The 25,648-nt window shown below is 33.9% G+C and overlaps 1 long non-coding RNA gene across 1 annotated transcript; it reads right to left on the bottom strand.

The window, feature by feature from the left end:
• Positions 1-2,356: 2,356 nt before the first annotated feature.
• LOC112819680 (uncharacterized) lies at positions 2,357-18,284 on the bottom strand. The gene is made up of 5 exons (XR_012376284.1): positions 18,249-18,284; positions 11,121-11,203; positions 7,279-7,377; positions 5,134-5,205; positions 2,357-2,523 (listed from the first exon to the last, which is right to left on the bottom strand). It is a non-coding gene; the product is annotated as an uncharacterized lncRNA (long non-coding RNA).
• Between the last annotated feature and the right edge of the window lie 7,364 nt (positions 18,285-25,648).

Here is a 25,648-nt window from a genome sequence, read left to right as displayed (position 1 = left end):
TTATTTAGGCCACCCATTGGAAAATTCTCATAATGATATCTTCTATCCAGGGATGTAAATGATGGATAATACCCACTTATAATAATGACTTTCAACAAGATAGCATTCATAAAACTCAATGGCTCAAACAAACATTAATGTATAATATTAGCAAGCAACTATGTGGCATCAGAAGAATAAGTATATACAAATTACCCAATATAACTATTCCATGTACAATGCAGAAGACAAAGCAAGGATTAGGCTTTCAACACTATAAAACATCCACAACAGCACAATATAGTGAAATCAGAGAAAATAATATAAAAATAAACATTAAAATGAGGATGTGTTTTGTAATTGTGTAGACATTTCAGGTGGCAAAATCTGAATACACACACAATACACATATATTTACTACTAAAATTTTTAAACAAATGGCAAAAACATTGTATTATAAGACTTCTAAATGTGTTTGGTGAATCTGCCAAGGTTAGTCGATTTATATTCAATTAGATGGCCCTTGACCTTACCATATTATAGATTTATCAAACTTACCTTATTATATAAATTTGTCACTTTTATAAATAAGCGATCTCCATGGTGTATACTACACGGTGGTTACTCAGGGGAATCATAACTTGCATCAAGCTTAAGTTAAATGTAACATTACTAACTAGAGACAAGCACTTAATAATGTTTCAAGTCATCTAATATTTACTATTTTGTGTTGGCTTTCAAGTTAACTGTAAGAACAAAACTGCACCACATTTTATACAATAAAATCTATCAGCCATGCTCCTATCCACTAGCAATTCAACTATACTTCACTACATGAACTACTCATAGGTTTGGCATCATGTTATCTATCAGTTTGAAATAAGTAAGATATGAGAAAGTAGAGATATTCTGTGCTTCAACTTCTATTAAGTTTTGTATTTCTCAAGGACACAATCATTGAGAGCTAAATGTATATGCCAATCGATAACTTTCATGTCCCTTTTACCCTTTCTCCTTATTATTCAGAAGTTTATGTTTATAAGTCAATATTAAGCAAAATACAATAAGAATATTTTTCAGAATTAATGTTGAGAAATGTCTTATTTAAAAAATTTCATATTAAGTTCAGTTTAACAGCTTTCAAAACAAAATATGAATATTTACTGAGAAAATCAACAGAAAAAAATGCTGTTTCTAATCTAACAGGAGTCAAAATATAGCACTCTTGATTTAATATGAAAAGCTATAAAACAGAACTACCATTGCTTGCTAATAATATCTATATTATATATAAAATATATATTTGTATAATTATGCATTATAAAATTGATCACCATTCTTGGCTATCGATATTAGTACCCATATATGATATAAAATATAATTTGTTAAAATTGAGGTACTTTTCTCCTAAATTATCTGCCCAAATACTGTTACTCTGAAATGAAGAGATATATTTATTAAAGTAGGTCTTACAATGTAATATCAATTTTTTCTCATATGACAATTTTTCCCTGAGGTGCTCAAAATCCACAAATCCTATTGTGTTGTCAACACCTGTAGGGAGGAGAGAACGCTGTCTGAACACAAACTCCGCATTAAAGATTTATGTCTAAAAATACAAAGAGACAAACTGATACAAAATACGCAGTTTTGCTGATAAAACGTCTGCTCCCCGCCATCACTCTTTGATGGTGTGATTGATTTGAGGAACTTGATTATTGCCTCCAGTGCTGAGTAAATGATCAAGCACGTTTGCTTTTATTTCCACGGTTCACACTTAAAATCAGTGGTCACCTGCTCCAGTCAAAAGCACTCATCCTAGTACCCTCTACTCTTTCCTACAATGTGTTTAGTTTAATTATTTGTAAACATATTTCAAGTGTTTTAGAAGTCCTAATCATTTAGATTTATTTGGAGAGTAAATCAGAAAATTGCCATACTGGCATTTTCGTTTTTTTAACCATTTCTTAGACTGGGGCAATTTAGCAAATAAATAGAGAATCACGAGGCCAGAAGTGACTTTGAGGAGTCCCTGGTTTCATCTGCCTATTCCACACTGAGCTATTGCAAAGAGACAAGACAATTAATAATTCCTTTTAAAATAAATTGGGGTCACAATAGGAAACAAATAATAGAAAGCAACAAAATTAGTCACATTAGGAAAAGGCGTAAAAGTACAATCCCTGAGCAAAATAGGGCTCAAACTTTTCATCATCAAAACAGTCACTATTTTATATTTCAGATTCAAGTGTAACATATATTTTATATTTCCTTTCCAGATATTTAAAGTTATAACACTCATTTCTATCTATATAGTTTGAAAAGAAGTCTACACATTTACACTCCAATGTTTATGAATCAATGAAAGTGAAAGTGGTTTTCATCAATATTACCTTTATTTGACTGAATTACTTCAACAACATCTTATAATTTTACACCTTAACTGAGATAAAAAATGTGCAGTCGGTGACACGTTAACATCCTTTCATTTTCAAGTGCAGCTCTGCTTTTGTATGAAATCTTGCTTGTTTTGTTTTTGCAATTCTATAAAAACAGACATACATATATTTCAGAAGGAAGAATGTATCTAAATGTACAGAGATTTCCATCTGCATTCACTTTAGTTGAAACCTATGCTCAATTATTTTATATGGCCAAACTGAGGATTGCATATTCAGATTAATTTAGTTCTCTATTTTTAAAAGATTGAGATTGAATAGAATGCCTTTTCCTTTGTGTGTCCTGAATGTATCCCACCTTCCAACAATAGAAGAATCTCATTTTGCCCTTTATTTCAACCTAGAGGGTAATAAGTCACTCCCTTAGGTGTAATAACCAAGGAACTAACTGTGATTCAGTTAGCAAGATGGTGATAATGATAACAATATCTCAGAGTCTTTTCCCCTAGAGACTCTCAAAGAAACCAGAGGTATTCACTCTCCCACATTATGAGTTTCATGAACTGTACCTGAAGGTTTAAATGTAGCCCTAAGCTGAAAAGTATTTTTTTTAAAGTGGCACCTTGTTATTATTATAGCATACATCTGTTCCCTGTGTGCCTTTGCAGTTGTCTCTGCTTATGACAACAACAAGTTTTTACAACTGTCAGCAAGTGCCAGCAGAACTGGGAAAGGGCAAGTGAGAGTGTCTTGTACTTCATGTATCTGCAACATTACTACCCATATTCCTTTGCTGTAGGTAGTTACGGAGTAAATATATACTTAGTAACTGAGTCAAATGGTGCCTGGAAAAATTATCAGGGTCATGAAAGGGGGGAGAAAACTGAATGCTGTCAAGCTGTTTCATTTTATAAGAAAAATCTGGCATGTCATTTTTACTCAAAGCAGTATGTTTCTTTAGTGTATAAAAGGTGTTTCTGGACTTTTATTTGCTGGATATATCTGTATACAAGTCAACAGTGAATAGCATCTCTTTAAGATTTCCTCTCTCATTCCTTTGTTTCATAAAATGAAGTAAAGGGGCACAACAAAAACTGGAAGAAGAAAATATGAGTTTTTGAAAGAGCTCATCTTTGATCAAAAATGGTTTTTACAATAGAAGACAAAAAGAAAAGCAGAGGTTAAGATGAGGTTTTGGAAGTGCGTAGAACATTTCTTATATCAGAAATCTTTGCTAACTTTAAAAATAACAATCAAAGATACGTTGGTGATATTCAATTTGCAAGGGGAGCATATCAAATTGAGCTATAATTAGATCATTTAAATCATTAGTCTATTTTGACTGTCATTATAGACCTTTTTTTAAAAGGACAGAAGTGAAAGTGTTTTTACAATCATAGTTTTCCTTTAATGAAGTATCTGAGCTGGATACCTTGCATATACCTGTATGTCGACAGGGACTTGTAAGCAACATGTAAGCTCATATACTCATGATTACATGCTGGAATACAAGGTAGTGATCTACAAGGAGGTAAGAGAATAAATGAGAACTGGTGATATCTTATTTTTTCTGAAATATTCTGAATATCACAGCCTAAATATCTGAATCCTACTAAGCGAAGAAAAAAGTGTACGTCTATTTTGTTGATAAGGTCAGTACCTTCATTTTCAAAAGTAATGGAATTGTGGGTGTAAGACAGCATTCTATATGACTATCCAGCTCTCCTTCACAGGACGGGGAGCACAATAATGGATTCGTCAATGTTTTTATTACTTCAGGTCATCTCAGATATTCATGACCAATTTTCCCCCCCATGAACTTTATCTTCCATCCTCTTCACAAAATGCTATGTCAAACTTTTTCAACAAATTGGCTCTAAAATCCTTTCTAGATTTTTAGCACAAATAAAGGATGTATATATATTAGAGGCAGTCAATTAATAAAAAAATACATATATGTTTATATATATATATATATATACTTATTTCAAAAACCTGTGTTGACATATAATAAGAAAATTTTTATATTAAATTATCAGAATGTGAAACTTTTCCTAATCACAATTTCTTAATTTTAAGCTCCAATGCTTGTTATTACAATGGAGCATGAGATATGGGAAATGCTACTTTGCATAAACTGTTACTCAAAAACCCTCTGTGATGTAATTTAGTCACCCTCTGCAAACAGAGGAAACTACAGCCTGAGGATGTCAGGTAACTTCACAAAATCACATCATAACTTTAGAACTAGTTCATTATACTGATCAAAGTATAACCATAGAGACTGTAGTCTTGGTTCCAGAGAGGAAACTTATGAAATTAAGGATTTATGAAGGTAGGGTACATTTGCTCCATGTTATGTTTCCAAGAATATAGTCTCAAATAAAATAGCAGTTTTCTCAGGACTGTTGAAACTGACTAAGGTCGGTAGTTTGGGGCTATTAACTGACAGCATGCCTGTGGGCTCAAACTTGCTTTCATGTGCCTTGATCAACCATATATAGGCCAATATTTATTTTACTTTTTTATTTTTAAAGATTTACTTATTTGAGAGAGAAAGAGAGAAAGCATTGGGTGGGGAGGGGCAGGGGGAGAGGGAGAGAATCTCAAGCACACTCCTTGCTGAGCGAGGAACCCTAGGAGCTCAATTTCATGTGCCTGAAATCATGACCTGAGCCGAAATCAAGTCAGACACCTAACAGACTGAGCCACCCAGGAGCCCCAGGCCAATATTTAAACAGAAATTTTAACCTACCTGACTATAACAGCTCCAAATCAGTTATTATGAACTATTGTTGAAGTCCTCCTCGGTTCACAGATAATTTGCCTGGAATACCAGAAGTACTTGAGCCATTTCTAGCTAACATTCTCTTACTACTCAGATCACTTTTCCTCAGGACTGAAGCTCATATGTAATCTTCAATAAGTATTAAATGATTATACATATAAATGTATATACATTTATACATGGAGCATTCACGTATAAAACACTTTCCCAGACATTTTTAAGTAGGGCTGCTGAATTTATGAATAACTATATACAACCCCATTTGTCAAGAATGTGTCTTTAGGGATTTTATTCTGTAAAGATTAGTTGGCAAAACTCCAAACTAAATAAATCTCTTGTTTTGTGCACTTTTTTTATAAGGTAAAGGGAAAAACATATATAGAACTCATTCACACAGGTGACTTATGTGGTCACAGGTTTTGATTTTATTTAAATATTCATTTTCTAAAAATTAGTAGGCCTGTTAAAAAAACACCTTAACATCTACTATCCTAGCAATGGTCAGAATCTTTTCCACAGTATTTCCAAGGCATTTTGTCTTAATTTAAAAGTAAAAATTAATATAATTCAATTTAACCTAAATTAAAAGGTAACGAGTGTATTTCAAGCCTCTTAAAGAGGGTTTTTGGGGGTGGAGGGAGGATTGGCCATCTAAGGATTAGATTATTTGGAAACATAACACCTTCATCTTCTTAAATTGTGTCCTACAGGCTGTAGAGAGGAAGGTAGGCTGATTTCTGGTGGGTGGAACTCAGCTCTTCTGCTCTTTCAAGAGAACAGTTCTGACAATAATTGTTTAATATAGTGAGTTCATGTCTAAGATTTCACTTAAAAAGTTATTTGTGCTACTAAATTTCTTCCAGAAAATTTTGTTGTAAACATAAGTCTCTATATATGTATTCTATAGTTTCTTTTAATTATGAATTCTTGGGAGAAATATTTTGTGTTCACAATTTATAGATGAGAATGACTTCAGTTTTAGCAATGTAACTTTTATGGATACTATATAAAAATAGGTCATGACAGTCACAATGGGCCATAATTTTTTCTAAATTTAATCTTATTATTAAAATTGTTTTATTGGGCGCCTGGGTGGCTCAGTTGGTTAAGCGACTGCCTTCGGCTCAGGTCATGATCCTGGAGTCCGGGATCGAGTCCCGCATCCGGCTCCCTGCTCGGCAGGGAGTCTGCTTCTCCCTCTGACCCTCCCCCCTCTCATGTGCTCTCTCTCTCGTTCTTTCTCTCAAATAAATAAATAAAATCTTAAAAAAAAAAAGAAAATCTTTAAAAAAAATAAAAAATAAATAAAATTGTTTTATTTACTACTACTTTGTTAGACTATTGTCAGGTGGACCTTTATAATTCTTTATATTTTTTTAATAAGCAAATATTTCTAAAAAGATACCAGATAGAAGACACTCAGCTAAATACTGTAAGTTATCTAGAGTATTTTGTATGTCTTACATTAACTGACCCTGCAATCTTATATGACCAGAACTATATCCATGTAAACACAAATAAAAATATAAGGCTATATTTCATAAGAATCAAAGGAGTTCTATAGAGACAGTGTTTACCATGTATTCCCTGCATCACAGCTTGCTAAAGATGCAGATGTCCGTTCCCACCCCACACCTATTGAAACGGTAATTTTCAGTGCCTAAAGCAGAATGAACATGTGGGTGCCCTTGTTTAAAAAGGAACATACATCATTAAGTTGTAAAATATAAAGCCTTTTGCTTTGTGCTATAGGCCTTTTTTGCCTTGTCATGATGTTTGTGGTTTGCTATTTAATGTTGCTCTAAGTAAAGAAAAATGAAAATTTGAAATTATTAGCATAAATTTTACATCCATTTTTATACTGTATAATTCCAGTTTAAAATGCAAACATAAAGAACATTTAACATGTACATGAAGTTACTGAATTAACACAATTCATAATTTTAGTCTATACATGCTTATGTATTTCATTCTTACAGAAAAATGAAATGCTCCACAAAACTAACAGCTATTTCACTTTCTGATGTACACAGATCCTACCAACACTTCCTACCTCAGGCTTAGTAATAAGTAAGAAAGGACTGAAAGGAAAAAAACCATGGTCTGTCTTACCTTTTCTTTTCCTTCTTATGCATTGTTTTCAGCATAACTGGTTGGCCAATAGAAGGAAGTAACTAACATGTTGGTGGGAATGCAAATTTGGTTCAGCCACTGTGGAAGACAGTATGGAGGTTCCTCAAAAACTTCAAAATAGAGCTACCCTATGATCCAGTAATCATACTACTGGATATCTACTCAAAGAATATAAAAACACTATTGAAGGGGTATATGTATCCCTATGTTTATTACAGCTTTTACAATAGCCAACATATGGAAATAGCCTGTGTCCACTGATAGATAAATGAATAAAAAAGATATGATATGTATATATATATAGTGGAATATTGTTCAGCCATAAAAAGACTGAAATCTTGTCATCTGCAACAACATGGATGGATCTTATTTCTACTAAGTGAAATAAGCCAGTCAGAGAAAGACAAATACTATATGATTTCACTCATATGTGGACTTGAAGAAACAGAACAAATTAACAAATGGGAAAAAAAAGGAGACAAACCAAGAAACAGACTCTTAACTATAGAAAACAAATATGGTTACCAGAGGGAAGGTGGGTGGGAGATGGGTAAAGTTAGTGAAGGGGACTAAAATAACCTGTATCTTGATGAGCACTGAGTAATATAAGGAATTGTTGAATCACTATATTGTATACTTGAAACTAATATAAAACACTGTATGTTAACTACATTGGAATTAAAAAAAATACTTCAAAAATAAAATTATTGAGAATTTCAAGATGGTGAAGCAGAACATTAAACCCTGTACTATTGCATAGGTCTCACCCCCAAGATGTCAGCACTGAAAAGGTAAGGGATTTTGCTTTTTAAACAAGTATCCAGGGGATTATTATGTAGTTTAAATTTTTAGAGCCATAATGGCTAGTATATGCCAGAGTTAGGATAGTTCTTTTCTACCTGGCTAAGAAAAGGCTCATAGGCTGATATGGACTTGAGCTAGTTTACTTGAGAACATTGCTTTTGATCTTACCAACATCTGCATGTGTCCTTGCTCCAATACCCAGGTGTTAATATTCAAGTGGTTGACCTCTAATTTCAAAAAATGGCAGTGATGGGAAGAAAAGAAAGGTTCCAAACTGATCAAAGCATAAATATCACCTGTATGACTTTCTGCCTCTTTATGCATATTTCAAAGATTGAAGATGAAATTCCATAGAAATCCATGTGGCCTAGGATATTCAGTAAACTGCCCTTGCATTGTACCATTTAGAAGGAACTTCTGAAATAATATACATTTTTAAGCATTAAGAATATTTAATTATTTTATAGTAAGGTAATTTGAAAATCAAACACACAAGACCAAATATTTTTCAATATGAAATTTAAAAAAATTGATAGTTGATGGTAAGCAATAATTTGTGGTTTTAAGACATACAGTTCTCCAGGATTCTTCAAATAAACCAATGCCAGCAATGAAAATGCTCTTTCCACTATGAATATATCAATTAAAATATAGACATAATTTGATTATACATGAATATACTATTTTCATCTGCTATTTTAAGAACCTAGCCTTATAAAGCTATAAAAATCATAAAACTTTAGAAATGAAGAGAGAATAAATAAAAATGGGGATACAGATGTATATCATTAAGTAATGATGAAAAGTATCTCCTTCTGACTGTAAATATTGAATACTGTCAATTTCTTTCATTATTATAGATAAATGGAAATTGGCCTTAATGCTGAAAATATTCTTCTGAAAATTTAACCTAAAATTTATAGAAAAAGGTAAGGTATATGTTTGAAGTAGATACATGGATGCAGATTTTCACTCAATCTATAGAAAAAGATATAAATTCATAGCTAAGACATTGAAGAGGCTACTTCATAAAGAAGTAGATTCACCTTAATGGAAAGTATTTAAGCTAAGACTGAATGTTCCTTCTATCTTCATTTGGAGGAAATTTGGACTAGATATCTCTAAAGGCCTTTTCATCCCTTGAAACATATTGAGGGAAACAGCTTATTGGCCAGTCTTCCTCTTTGGTTCTCTGAATCTTTTCTACTCTATCTCAGAACAAAAAAGATTCTTAACCTTCCTCTTCTTTGTAATAGAAATGTTTGTGTCATTTCACAAGTAAAGCACATTCTTCTTTTACTTCTGACCTCTGTTCAGTTGAAATGTGCTATTATTCCAGTGGGAAGAATTTGAGTTACGTTTATATAGAAGTCCTCATTGAAGTATAATTTACCAAAAAGCATTACTTGTATGATTCATGCTGAGTCATTTAGCTTTCACGTTAACCTATACCTTCAAGAACTATGTAATTGAAGATCTTGATTTTTTTCTTAGCAGTCCTCAGGGCAATTTTTCATTATAAACTTATTTGATAAACTTTACTGGTTATGAATCCAATTGTAGTAGATATCCTTCACTGAGGGTCCATATTCACTATTCTTACAGTTATCTCCTAATGCTGTAATTTATTTTCACCAAAGACTTCTTGTTCTTTTGAATAAAAGCTACTACTATTTTGGATAAAAGCCAGTATCATTTTTTGCTTGTTTTGAAAACTAGATTGGCAATATGACATGTTTAGAAAAACAAATAATTTTGACAAATTTAGATTTCCTGTAATTTAAAATTCTGTTTAGTCAGGGTTTACTAAAGACTATTATCTTTTCAACTCAGCTATCATATCAGAAGATTCCCTAGTATCTGAGCAAGGTTTGATAAGGTAGGTAGGTATTAAGGATATAATAAGGGAAACCATAGGACTAATGCAAGTGTAGTGTGGAGTTCCCTTGCTGTAGACAGAGATCTTACTTTCTCATTCATTTCTGTATCTTTATCCATGCTCATGGACAAATAACCTACTCACTATAGGCTTCAATTTCTTAACTCTATAAAGGAAAGGGGTTGGACTATTTGACCTTCAAGGTAACCTTAGCCCTAAAATCCCATGGTTCTATAGCATTCAATTGATGGACTATACAGAGAGAGGAATACTTTAGGAATAATCCTCACAGCCTACAGGCCAATGATGACACAGACGCTAATGTTTTCAAGGAGGTGATAGAAGATATTTGATCCCAATGGTTTGGAGTCCCCCCAGCCGTGATAAAGGAGAAGACCTGAGAAGCCTTACAACATTAGTGTTCTTTGTCTCTTTGTGGAATGACCCTTTCACATTAATATCAACATCAGAAACTCTGAATTCAAGAAAAGAAAGAGAGAGTCACACATTCTTTCAATAATCCTTTGTCAGTGAACATTTGAGAGCCATAGGAAGCCAAATCAGACATCACTTAAAATAGTTTTTGGGTCAAGATTACAAAAAAAAGGAAGACAGGAAAGAACAGTGGAATCAGCAGGAGTGTGTCCCCTAAAGTCCCTTAAACTAAGTTGGAACACAACCCAGAGCAAGTTAGCTAGAGCACTTCTCAGTGGGATTTTACCTGCAGAAAGGCATTAACCACAAATTGTCCACTGAAAGTGTTTCCCCTCAACACCAAAAATCAACAGGAAAAAGGTTATTTGCTAACGAAACTTTCAATAAAGCATGCATGCTAAATGTTACTGCTTACAAAATTCATAATCCAACCTGAAAATGAGCATCTTAAATTGTAGAATATAAATCTGAGTGTGATCTTGTCTCTCAATCTCAGATCAAGATCACATACATGGCAATCATATAGCTACTCTATAACTGTTAGCTATTATTCACAAGTTTCATCAATGAAAAAAAAGAGTAATAATAAATATTATTTCTCTGTTCTTAGTTAGGTATTAGTATTTTCTAGTTGTACACAGAATTAATTTTAAAAGTCACAAGGTGACTTTGGCTATCAAAAATGAACTACAGAGCTACTTACATGCAGAAAGCATTTCAGTACATACAACGAAGAGAATAACGAAATTTCAGCACGACATGAATCTTTGACACATCTCTGGTAAACTGTTCAAGTAAAATTTACATAATCAGTGGATCACAGTATTTACTATTTTCCTTTAGAGGTTTTCCTATTCACTTTCCTTCTGTCCATTTCAAATATTCAGGATGTTTATTTCTAAAATGTTTATCAAAACTAAGAGACATACTAAAAAAATGTGTATCTAATATTTTCTCTACCAGTTAATTAAAAATTTTAAGATTTAATTGCTCCAAAAGTTATAAGGCCCTATTGTTTAAGAAATATTAAAGTGGGGGGAGCCTGGGTGGCTCAGGTGGTTAAGTGTCTGCCTTCACCTCAGGTCATGATCTCAGGGTCCTGGGATCTAGCCCCATGTCTGGCTCCCCTGTTCAGTGGAGAGTCTGCTTCTCCCTCTCCCTTGCCCCTCCCCCCTGCTCATTCTCTCTTTCTCTCTCTCTTAAATAAATAAAATCCTTAAAAAAAAAGAAATATTAAAGCAAAATCAATGTTAAAATTGACATATTAATATTTCCTATAGAATTTGCTTGTGCAAATTATCATAGTACATAGAACTTAGGAAACAGAAAGGACTATTAAAATGAGATTCAGGGATGCCTGGGTGGCTCAGTCAGTCAAGCACCTGCCTTCGGCTCAGGTCATGATCCCAGGGTCTGGGATAGAGCCCCTTGCCTGGCTCCTTGCTCAGCTCAGAGTCTGCTTCTCCCTCTCCTGCTGCCCCCCGCCCCATGCTTGTGTGCACATGCTCTCTCTCTGTCTCTCTCAAATAAATAAAATCTTTAAAAAATGAAATTCCTTTTACTTTATTATTTCAATTTTGTGTTTTTAACTGGCTATCTGTAAAATGAAAGTTGAAATTGTAGGACTTTGGACTAGTTGTTGAATTAATTTCTATGGCTACTAAATATATAGAATTAGAGAGATATTTATAGTCTCAAACCATAAATAAAACTAGTTTAGCAAGCATTTACAATGTATACAGAATTATCAAAATAAGAAAATGTATACCAACTATAGTATTAAGTCTGGATGAATTTTATTTTGGTTTTCTCTTATGTTGAACATAACATAAAAATAAAGATTATTGAACGTTTTTTGTGTCATGCTTCAAAAGCCAGAAGAGATAGCTTCTACATTTAATATATCACAAAATAATGTTATCCAAGTGATTGACCATGCAAGCAATATATTTTCAAGCTGAAAGCTTTATGTGGTAGAATCTATACTTATTTTTTTTTCCTTTCACACATACAAAAATTCATTCTAGGTTCAGCACTTTGATCTATCTTATCACCCTCCCAGAGTTTAGTTCAGTATAAATTTCCTCTGAGGTTACTTTATCATTGTTTTTTGTTTTTTTTATCTAGCATATAGCCTCTACTTTATTGATTGACTCTCTCAGTTTTAAAAAGATCTCATAGTTTTCCAAAGTAGTTTTTTTTAAGTAATATATTCACTAATATACATTATTAGGTTTTTATTAGGCTTGTATATGATTACTTTTTTATAATTCCATATCATGAAAAACCTTAAAGAAAGACAAGTATACTTCAGCAATGGAAGAAACTTGTAGTATTAATAATACAGCGATTCAACTGCAGAGGTATGTGTTGATTCATTTATTTGAGCGTGAGAGACACAGTTATGGACTATGTTCAAACAAGTTCAAACAAGCATGTTAAAACCGGTAACAGACTGAAAATTAATAAAAGATGTCATCCATGTAAGTAATAAGTCTGAACAATTTGTGTTTCAAAAGGTAATTTAACTGGCAAAATGTGAAAACTTATTAGTTGGGGTAATTTTAAAACCTCAATCTGGTGTATATTATCTAGACAGAGTAAAAAAAAACAACAAAATCATAGTCTTATCAGCTAACACATTTTGAACAAACGCCCTAAATCAAACTAAATGGTCATTACATTTTTATCAGCACAATAAGCTTGATATTTTTATAAGTAAAGTGCATTCTGAGCACTCTTTTAGATACTTTGCATACATTTTGACATGTGTTTATATTTTAATTAATTTTGAATTATGCATGTAAGTACAGAGCCCAAAATATATGGAAAAAAACCTAATAATTAAAGGGAGAAATGAAAAATTGAACAATTATTGGTAGAGACTTCAATATGTCCACTTCGAAGGATGGAAAGAAACAGTAATCAGAAGATCCACCAAGAAATAGAAGACTTGAAAACATTATAAAAAAACTGGAAGAAGGAAAATGTGTATAGAACACTTCACCCAACAACAGTAGAATGCATATTCTTCTCAGGTGCACACTGGATATTCTACAAGGGAGATCATATGCTACAACACATTTAACAAATTTAACAAAACTTCAAAAAATTAAAAAAAGTTGAAATCATACAAAGTATTTTTCCAAATGCAATGTAATTAAATTATAATTCAATAGGAAATTTAGGACATTTACAAATAAGTGGAAATTAACCAACATGAACTCTGAAATAATTAATGGGTGAACAAAAATGTCACATGGGGAATTAAAAAATACTTGGAGGGCGCCTGGGTGGCTCAGTCGTTAAGCGTCTGCCTTTGGCTCAGGTCATGATCCCAGGGTCCTGGGATCGAGTCCCACATCCGGCTCCCTGCTCAGCAGGAAGCCTGCTTCTCCCTCTCCCACTCTCCCTGCTTGTGTTCCTGCTCTCGCTGTCTCTCTCTGTCAAATAAATAAATAAAATCTTAAAAAAAAATAAAAAAATACTTGGAGGTGAATGAATTAGTAAATATTTTGAGATGAATAAAAATAAAAACACTACATATAAAAATTTCAGTGCAGCTAAAGAAATTAGATCTTAAGAAATTAGAAAAAGAAAAATCAAAGGAAGCATAAGAAGGCAGTTATACAGAGTAGTGGAAATAAATGAAATAGAAAACATTAAAACAATAAAGATCAATGAAACAAACAAAAAGATGCATTGAAAATGTCAACAAAATTGGTATAATTTTAGCCAGATTGGCCAAGAAAAAAAAAAAAGAAAGAAGACATGAATTACTAAAATCACATAAATAACGAGGGAAATTATTACATAACTTATTATAAGGGAAAAAAAGTTTTTTAAGGAAATACTATAAGCACCTGTGAGCTAACAAAATAGATAAAGTAAGTGAGCTGAATAAATTCCTATAAAGGTAAAGACTACCAAGAGTGACTCAAGAGGAAGTGTAATATTTGAGTAGAACTATAACAAGTAAAAAGTTTGAATTCATATTAAGTAACTCTCTCAAAAGAAAAGCCCAAGCCTAAATGGCATCACTGGTAAATCAAACTAAACATTTAAAAAAGAGCAAATACTAATTCTTCACAAAATCTTCAAAACAACTGAAGATGAAGGAACTTCCCAATTCATTTTATGAAGCCAAAACTGATACCCAAACTAGACAATACAAGAAAACTACAAACCAATATGCCCTGCAAACATAGATGCAAAAATCCTCAACAAAATCCTAGCAAAACAATTCCAGCAACATATAAATACGGTTAAACAGCATAACAAAGTGGGATTAATCTTAGGCATGAAAGGTTGGTTAAATCTGAGAGAATAAATCAATGCAACAGACCATATTAATAAAGTAAGAAACTGCATGATTATCTACTGATGCAGCAAAAGCACTTGGCAAAATCCAACATCCTTTAATTATAAAAACAACTCAAACTAGGAATTAAAGAGAACTTCCACAACCTGAATGAGGGTATGTATGAAAATCCACAATTAAAATTATAGTCCATGGTGAAACTGAAAACTTTTCCTCTAAAATCAGGAACAAGACAAGGCTGTCTAATCACATTTAATGGAAGTTCTAGCTAGGGCAATCTGTCAAAGAGAAGGAATAAAAGCTATCAAAACTAGAAAGTAAGGCACAAAATTATCATTATTTGCAAAGAACATAACCTTATATAGAGAAAATCCTAAGGAATTCACTAAAAATATTCAAACTAATTAAAAGCTCATCTAGGTTGTAGGACACAGGATCAAACTGAAAACTCAACTGTATTTCTACACAGTAACAATGAAAAGTACAAAAATAAAATTGAAGAAACAATTCTATTTCCAATAGCATTAACAATAAAATGTTTAGGAATAAACTTAAAAGAAATATAAAATATTTACACTAATTAGTATAAAATATTGCTGAAAGGAATTAGGGTCTAAGGCATCCCCTGTTCATGGATTCTAAGACTCAATGTTAAGATGACAATACCACCTCTAATGGTCTACAGATTCAACACCATTTGTATGAATATGTCCACTGTTTTTTCTGTAGGAAATATCAAATTGATTCTAAAATTCATATGCAGGGGGTGTATCGGTGGCTCAGTTCGTTGAGTGTCTGACTCTTGGTTTCAGCTCAGGTCATGATTTCATGGGTCATGAGATCGAACCCCATATCCGGCTCCATGCTCAGTGGGGAGTCTGCTTGGAGATTCTTTCCCTCTGCCCCTACCCTCACTCTCATGTGGCACTCTCTCTCTCTCTCTAAAATAAATAAATAAATCTTTAAAGTTTATATGCAAATGTAAGATATGCATAATAGCTAATACAATCCTCAAAAAGAAGAATCAAGTTGGAGAACTATGATAATTCAAACTGTGTGGTACTGGTATACGAAGAGACATATAGAATTGAGGATGCAGAAACAAACCTTTACATTTATGGCCAATTTACTTTCAACAAGGGTGCCAAACTTATTCAACTAGAGAAGAACTGTCTTTTCGACAAATAGTTGGGGTAACTAGATATCCAAATGCAAAGAAAGACAGAAAGAGAAACAGAAAGAAGGAAGGATGGAAGATGAAGGAAGGAAGGAGAGGGAAAGGAAGGGAAGGGAAGGAAAGGGAAAGGAGGGAAGAAAAGAAAAGAAAAGAAAAAAGAAAAGAAAAGAAAAGAAAAGAAAAGAAAAAAGGGAAAGAAAAAAGAGAAGTTGGACCCCCACCTCACAACATACATAAAAATTAACTCAAAATGTATCTTAAACTTAAATGTAAGAGCCAAAACTCTACAACTTTTACGAAGTAAACATGTGAGTAAATCTTGGTGACCTTGGGATAGGCAGTATTTTCTTAGCTATAATGCCATTTTCCTTTGCAAAAAACAAAGGAAAAATAGGTAAGTTGGATTAACTCCAATTTAAAAGTGTTGGTGCTTAACAATAACATCAAGAAAGTTAAAAAATAACCTACAGAATGCTAGTAAATATTTCAAATCATACATCTAAAGGGTTTTGTTTCCAGAATACATTAAGAATGCTTATAACTCAAAAGACAACCCAATTAGTAATTGGTCAAAGAATCTGAACACACATTTCTCCCAAGAAGATATACAAATGGCTAATAAGTACAAGAAAAGATGCTTAAGATCATTAGTCATTAAGGAAATGTAAATCAAAACCACATGAGCTACCACTTCAGTTTCATGAGGATACTTAAAATAAAAAAGGGGGAAAATAACAAGAGGATACAGGGAAATTAGAATCCTCATCCATTTCTGTTTCAATGTAAAATGGTGAAGCCACTTTGGAAAAGATTTTTGGCAGTTCTTCAAAATGTTAAACACAGAGTTACCATATGACCCAGTAAATTCACTCCTAGGTATAGCCAGTAGAAATGAAAATATATGTCCATATGTGAACTTATACATGAGTTGTCATAGCATCATTATTCTTTAATAACCAAAAAGTAAAACAATGCAAATGTCCACCAATTGCTGAATGGATAAAGCAAATGTAATGTATCCACACAACAGAATATCATTCAGCAGTAAAGAATTAAGTACTCGTACATCTTAAAATAAAGATGAATCCTGAAAAGATTAGGTTTAAGAATCCACTGACAAAAGCAATATAATCTATGATTACATTTTTGTGAAACATTCAGAATAAGTAAATTTATAGATATAGAAAATAGGTTAGTGGTTTCCTAGACTTGGATGTAGGATGGTGGGTAGCAATAAGTAGTGACTGCTAATGTGTACCAGAATTATCTGGGGGTGATGAAAATGTTCTATAATTAAACTGCGGTAATGGTTGCACAACTCTGTGACTATTCTAAAAAGCATTGAATTATACACTTTAAATGTGTGAATTTTAAGGTATATGATTACATCTCAATTATAGTGTTCAAAATAAATAAATAAAACCAATATTTCAGTATCATTTCTTGGTAAATTGTTTAATATAAATCATTCTGGAATAGAATCATACACTAATTAAAGGTGGTGTAATTACAGTTAATATACAAAATAAATATTGCAGAAATACTGTAGGTTTTAGACATCATTCTAATTGTCTAGGACTATCCCCTTAATTCAGTTTCTGAAAAGTGTTTTTTATTTGTTTGATACCGGGCTTCCACAAATTCCCTGAACTATAATGTGCACATTACATCCTACTGTACAATACATCCTACATCCAATACCTCATGTAAGTCCTTCTATTTACTTTTACTCAGATAGCAACCCCTCAATCCTCCTCCAGAAATAAGATAAGATTTCATATTTTAAAGCAGGCTAAAATTTTAAGATTACAAACACAGTTTATCTCAATTCCACTATATTTTTAACAATGTGAATACCATACTTCTGAAAGCAACAGGGGCTCAAAAAATCACAATGTGGACTATAAATCTCTAGAATATATCATGTGGCTATTTCTTTTATTAATATCTTTTGACAGGGAAACTGCATCTCTTCTCAGTTGTCTAAACTATAGAGGCAGGTACTGTTCTAACTCTTTAAAGATTATCTTTACCTACTTTTTTTTTTTCCTCAGTGCTTTCCTTTCATCGTCTTTTTCCACAAAACTTTAAAGTTTCTGCTGACTCCTCTGCCACTCAGTGTTTATTTTGGGACTTTAATATGCCTTTCTCCATCTAAAAATGTTTCAGTCTCTTCTACCTTTTCTAGGATTTATGGTCTTAAGAGTTATAATTGCAAATCTACAGAGCAGAGAAATGCTGATTTTCACTTGATTTGTGTGTATAAATATATATTATATAAACTATAAACATAAACAACACATATTTTAAGTTCAGCAAGCTATGACTATTACCGCATCTTTCTTTCTAGAATCCGTAGCCAGTAACAGGCATCACATAGCTAAAGTTCCTGGGCATTGTGATGTATAATTCCCAAAGATGACCAACATCTCTTCCATTCTTGTATGCAGAAGCCACTCCTCCCATCAAGGCATCTCATCAATGTTACCTCTAATACTCTGGGTTGGCCTTGGGAATTATTTTTATCAATAGAGTGTAGTGAAATTGACACTAAATTAGTTCCTTCTTGTTGGGAAACATCATCAGAAAGATGTGACCACAACGGGCCTGTGAGCTGGGTCTGGGCACTCAGAGGCTCCTTTCCCCTGTCCTTGGAATGTGGATTCCACTTACTTTCTCGCTCCCAGTGGTTTGCTCCAAGGACATAGCCTTCAGATAGTAATGTGGTGTTGAAAACAAGTGCATGGCATACATGACTGAGCCCAGTTAGGGCCTCTTTATAAACTTTTATGATTTGGCTGGTGGCTGTGGGGATTCATTTGTCTTGCTGCCACTCAAGACAAGCCTGTATGTGAGCTTCCTTTGCTTATTAAAACTGCCACCTACCAATCAGGAGTAGCCTGTCTCTTTCTTTGGTCTCTCCCTGCCCTCTGAGTACAGAAGCCAATTTCGGATTATACCAGAAAAGCTCCTGGGAGGGTGGCAAACCAACATATGCCTTGCCCTAAAAAGGCCTGGCAGCTTCACCTTTCAATCTCTTGAAGCCCTGAGGTATCATGTAAAATTTTCTGGCTAATCTGCTATAGAAACCAATCAGAGAAAAAAAGAGTTGCCTGGCCAGCCCATAGCTATTCCAGGCATAATCACTGAGGCACATTTCATGTGATCTAAGGCATGTTGAATATTTTAGCTCTAGTCAAATTCCCAGACAAAGGCACTGCATGAGTGACCCAGCCAATCACATTGAACAAAAATGAACCCTGTTTCAGAATCATGGGCAAATAAATGGTTGTTATTTTTAACACCATATTTTGGGGTGATTTGTATAATAGCAATAGATTAGGTAAAACAGGCATAACAAAAAACGTAACTCACAAAAGAGGAAAATGTAGAAGAATGTTTACCATGGAAAAGAGTCACTATAATTAAAAATCTACAAACTTAGAGAACCTTCATGTTGACCCATCTTAAAAGATTATATGCATACAAAAAAAAATACTCTGTAGAAAATCAGTGAGACTGAAGTGTAATGGGCAAAAAGGTATGTTGACGTTTCACAAAAACCAGTATATAGATATGGTGGGTTACTAGTTATGGATCATAATATATTACAATAACCTTTTAAGCTAGAAAGAATAACAATGAGAAATTTTTAGCTTTTAAATTTGATGATTATTATGATGTATAGGAATGTTAGATGAGAGAAGTGAGACCCTCTCCTTTACTATGTCCCTATAAATAATAAGATGGTATTTAATTATTTTCACAACTAGGCACTTTTGTTCTTCTTTATAATTTCCAGCAATAAAAACTAACAATTTCTGATGGCAGTATTAGTTACCTATTGCTGATTAAATAATTGTTCCAACACTTAGTGCATAAATCAACAAACACTTATTATTTTATAGTTTCTGTAGGTCATCAATCACAGCATGGCTAGCTGGGTACCCCTGCTTCAGTGTCTCTCATAAGGTTGTGATTAAGTTATTAGCTAGGGCTGATTCTCCTATGTAGACTCAGTAGGGGAAGGATCTGTTTGTTCCCAAACCCATTCACATAGGTTTGGCAGGATTCAATCCCTGTTGGCTATTAGACTAAGGGTCTCAATTCATGGCTGTTCTGGCCTTTACGGGTCAGCTCACCTTCCTTCAGAGATAGACAAAAGAGAGCAAGAGTGGGAATACAAAATGGAAGCCACAGACTCCTTGAAACTTAACACAGGAAGTAGCAATCTATCACTTCCACCATTTTTGTTGTTGTTGTTAACGAAAGTCAGTAATCCTAGACCCTACTTAAGGGAAAGAAATTGCAAAAGAGCAAAAGGGCATGAATACCAGGAAGTGATGATCACTGAGGCCAGCCTAGTGTCTGCCTAACACAATAGTTCACAGAGAATGAATAATGCCTCCTAATGACATATCACTGAATCACATGCAATGTTTGGTTCAATCTAGAAAAAAAATTAAAACAAGTTATTACATAAAATTTAGTTTAATTTTAAAAATATTTATTTTAGAGAGAGAAGGAGAATATGTGGGGGGAGGGGCAGAGGGAGAGAGAGAATCTCAAGCAGACTCCCCACTGAGTGTGGAGCTCAATGAGGGGCTGGGTCTCACCATCTGAGATCATGACCTGAGCTGAAATCTAAAGCCTGATGCTTAACCAACTGAACCAGCCAGGTGTACCTAAAATTTAGTTTCTTTTAATAAGAATAGGATGTTATCCTTTAACAACATTAGGTTTTGTTTATCTTTTAACTGATCTAAGAATATTTACTTTTATATAAGTAATTATATATATTTATATTTAAATATGTATATTTAAAAATATTTATATCATAACAATTAGTACTGAAATTGACAATATTAAGTCCTGGTGAGAATGCATAATATGGAATTCTTGTGATCCTAGTTTGGCAGTTCCTTACCGTACGGCCCAGCCAGCCCACTCCTAAGTGGCAAGAAAAGAAAACATACATCTGCACAAAAACATTTATGCAAATGTTCACAGATTTATTTCATAATCTCCTCAAAATGTAAGCAACTCAAATGTTCACAACTGGTGAATGGATAAACAAATTGTGGTCTATCCATACCATAAGGTAGTACTCCGCAATCAAAAGAAACAGGCTACTTATACACTCAACAACATGGACTGAATCTCAAAGGCACCACGCTGAGTGGAGAAGTCCTACTCAAAAGCCAATACACCCGATGACGTTGTTTGTGTGGCATTCTGGAGAAGGCAAAACAGACCGAGACAGAAAACACACTAGGGATGGGACGGGATGAGAGGAGGCCAAGGGGTGAGCTACAAAGGGAGCACAGAGGGACTTTGGCAGGGGGCCATATACCATGTCTCGATTGTGGGGGTGGATGCGCGGCTTTATGCATTTACCAAAGTTCATAGAATGGGATAACTGAAAAGGGTGGATTTCATTGTATGTACATTATACCATAGTAAACCTGATGCTAAAAAAAAAAAAAAAGAAATTGTATCTTTTATAAAATTTTAGGCCCATAAATTAAAATTACAAAAGCAATCAAACACAAAGAAAATATCCTGTTTTAGGAGTGATTCACCCTTTGATATTTATTACTTTTGATGAAGCAGATACAGGTGGGCAAAAAATACACCCCATGTTGTATTTTGGCACTTTTGGCTGCAAAGAACAGAAGCACACTGAAGTTATTTCAAGTAATGTAAAAACTAATTTCAAAAATAGGCATAAAAATGTTCATATTATCTATGTATATTGAGGAAAGAGGAATGTAGAAATCTAGTACAAAACTTTAAGAAAGAACCACACTAGATCTCATGAGGAGAGGACTCTCCTTTTAAAACTGGAAGGATTCACTATAGTTCTACAAAATTTCGTAGCAAGAATTTTAAGGCCTTGCAGCTAATGCTCTGCCCATTAATGTTAAGCTTTGACATGAATCTCCTCCCTTCTCCAGTCTCTTATTCTCATTTTCTTTCCTGTATAAATATTCTCTACTTCTTTCTGTACTTCCCTCATTTGTGCATCTTCATAAATTCAACCTTTTTTCTTGTACGTAATTCTATCTCATGCCATCCTTCCATGGTGTTTCCATGGCCAACTGACTTGTTCTCTTACTTCAAATTGCCAAGTGGGGATAATCCTATCAGTTCTGTTCACGTTTTCAAACTAGGGTAAGCTACAGATGACTTATAAGTCTATATATAGATTTACTGACCTTGGGTATGGTGCAAAATGAAGATACAAGCATTTGTGATGGAAGGCAGGAAGTATGGTGCTATGAAACATGGACTCTTGTGAACCTCTTTCCAGGCAGAGGAAGCTACAGGCAATTAACAAAATAAGTGTAGTCCATTACTAGTTCTTAAACTCTCCTGCTAATTCAACTTGTAACCTGAAAATTAAAAGGCAGGAGTTGAGACCTGATATACTCCTTATTTGTACATTTCTAGATCTATTAAATCCAATTATATATGAAAGAGGAAACATGTATTAATAGTATGAATATTAATTATCAGCTGTCTTCTAACAGATATTAACAGGAATGGCAGTTAAGAGAGGCACTAGAGGGTCAACGAAGAAGAAGAAAGGCATTAAAACAGAGATTTATGAAATGGGTAAATGACAAATGGGAAATTTTGTTAATCCGAGAGCATGAAGCAAGAAATATGTATAAAAAGAGCAAGCAAAATGCTTGAGAACAGTATTAAAGAATCAAAACCACTATGAGGTACACAGATAATACAATATGAACAGCCAAGCAAGGCATGGCAAGATTGCTAAACTCTATAAACATCACAGAGAAGGCAAAAGGGAATCCACATGGGTGGAGTAAATGTAGTATTATAAAAGGAAGAAATGGGCATCAACAGTTGGAAATGATCTCTTAGGTACAAGAGAGGGAGTTGGGTTGTATGATAAGAATCTACACACTGGGAGACTGGGATGCAAACAGGAACCCAACCAAGGTTAGGAATAGCCATAAAACTGTGCAGATGCTGATATTGTTATTAAGCTGATTAGCTATAACCCAAAGCTCATTTCATTTCTACATACATAAAACCAGGGTTGTCTGGGCTGGAACTGATCCACTAGGGTCTTAACACCAATATTTCCAAATTAGACGAATAGAGAAAAACCTTAGGGGTTGTTCTGAAAATACTTGGTAGGCTCAGTCTCTTCCTCCCAGACCAATTTAGTTCCCATAGTACTGTTTTTAGCATTGGAAGAAGGGGACAGGTTCATATCAGATAGAACAATTACATTGGACATGTGTGGAAAGCACAGGAGACTTTCTGCACTGTGCACATCTGAGTTACCGAGAAAGCTGCTTAAAATCACAGCAAGTCTATTTGCATATTGCTTTCCAGTTGTCAGATGGTATCTCAGTTTTTAAACGTGAAAATCACAGCAGATTTTTTTCATCAGGATGTTAGACTGACTTATTGAAATACAGTGCATTAATAAGCATCTCTGAGTTTCCATTATCATATTTGTATAGTGAACCCTTTGTATAGAATTGAAGAAGGGACAGCACACTTTCCATCTGAGGAAAGTCTCCAGAATGACACCTTTTCAACAGAATTTTTAAAAGCATAATACTTGACATAAATATTGCATTAAGAAAGAGATGAATAATATTTTCAAGGAAGTAGTGTGAACCAACAGCAAAGTAGAGAATATAATCAAAAAGCATTTTTTAAGAGTCTTCTCTCTTACCAACTGACAACTTAGGCTCTATTTACTGCCCCCCTATCACTCTCACCACATATTGGCTCCTGTATATGTTAGGACATGGCATTGCCTTTGGCCAACCAGTTGTTAAGGGTACAGCCCCAGATTCCATGTAATTTATAATCTGGTTAGGAGTATAAGCATTTGAACAAATATAATCATTTGAGAGTAAAATATTCACATGGTTGATCAACGACAATGAGAGAGGTATAAATTACTACCTGAGTGTTAAAGAAGGAGATACTAGCTCTGAAGAAAAGGGCAGAGGAATAATATATGAAGAAGAAAACGCTTGAATAGGACTTGGGAAAATTAACAGAGTTGTTCTAAGCAGTCTTATGGGTGGGGTGGACTTTTCGTCAGTGAGAATAATATGAGAAAAGGTACAGAGTTAGGGAAGTACAGGGCCTATAAACCAAGTGAAGATCAAGCCAGATATAATTGGATATAACTGGGACAAATGTAAAGATGCATGTGGGGAAGGATGGAGATATTTGAAGATAAGCCTAGAAAAACAGACTGGGCAGATTATGTAGGACAGCTTTGATTGCCATGCAGACACATGGTAAGAAATAGGATGCCAGTGAAGATATTTTACTAAAGTATTAATATATCTGGAGCTGTGCGTTAGAAATATTGTATAAAAACTCTATGGGGTGTACGTGTGCACAGCAGCACAATTTAATATTAAGGCAGTCTGAAGCAATGCTGTGATGTATTCATGTATACCTTTCTTTATGAAATTAGACACAAATATGGCTTTAACATTAAGAGTACATTGCCATTTATATGAGTGCTATATACACACATATATATTTCCTGTACTTGCACGTGAGGATAATATTTTAGTCAAAATTATTTTTAATTTTATCATGATGTAAGGTACCACTTTGTATTGTATTTTTGCTCAAAAGAGAGCATTTCAATTTTGTTTCATTCTCATACATAGGGGAACTTAAATAGTGCAATACCAACCTGGGCCACATCAGAACTACTGGCTTAGAAATGAACATTGGCCAAAAGTCATTAGAAATAGATAGCTGTTTAGTGGTGTGTGGGAAATGAGTTGATGGTTACAGTGCAGTTCCTACTTAATAGGTGTCTACCTCATAAAAACCACCATCATAATCAGCACCTATTGGCACCCTTATTGTATGTGTAAGGAGAGAAGCCAAGATTTAAGATTGCTTTCTCTTCTCTGTTAGGACTAGGTGGGGAGCTTCCTCTTAACCTTTTATAATGGCTTTAATGTTTTCTTCTAACAATATTAATTTCTAAGATGAATTCAGGGTCTGAGAAGCATCTCTAGAGATGGCCACTGAGTTCTTAGACAGTGAATTCAAATAATATTGTTAGAAGGAAAATATGGAGTCATTATAGAAGGTTGTTTATAATGAGAGCATTTGAAGAGGTACTGTTTCAAATCAGCAGTTTTAAAGACAGACATATGTTCCCACCACAGGGACCTGTCCTACCGCTTGAACACCAGAATAAAATTTATTACTTAACATTATGAAAGAATCACACTCAAACTTAATCATGATTTACAGGGTGAAATCCACAGCTTTACTCAGTGTTGTTTGATTGTGATATTGGATGCTATTCAATGGAAGGAGAATTTGTTTTTCCATGCTTGCTAACATGTCAGCTTCCATAGTTTATGTTTTACACATAAAATCCAGTTACACAGAGATAAATATTCAAACCAATTCATTTGCAATGGAATTATTGAAAAACTTCACTTACTGGATAAACTGGTGTCAAAATTCATCTTTTTCACAAAGCTGTATTCATAGATAAAAAATATTTTATAAATATTCCATTGTGCAGTATTCATACTCAATTGCTCTCACTTTGAAAAAATGTTTATTAAGGCGCCTGGGTGACTCAGTTTGTTAAGCAGCCCACTCTCGATTTCAGCTCAGGTCATGATCTCAGAGTGGGATCAAGGCCCACATCAGGCTCTGCGCTCAGCAGAGTGTCTGCTTGGGATTCTCT

Source organism: Callorhinus ursinus, unplaced genomic scaffold, assembly GCF_003265705.2.
Source record: "Callorhinus ursinus isolate GAN/ISIS: 27379988/994484 unplaced genomic scaffold, GSC_fseal_2.0 scaffold3, whole genome shotgun sequence".
Classification (NCBI taxonomy): Eukaryota; Metazoa; Chordata; class Mammalia; order Carnivora; family Otariidae; genus Callorhinus; species Callorhinus ursinus.
Note: the sequence above shows the minus strand (reverse complement) of the source record. Positions and strands in the feature narration are given on the sequence as shown.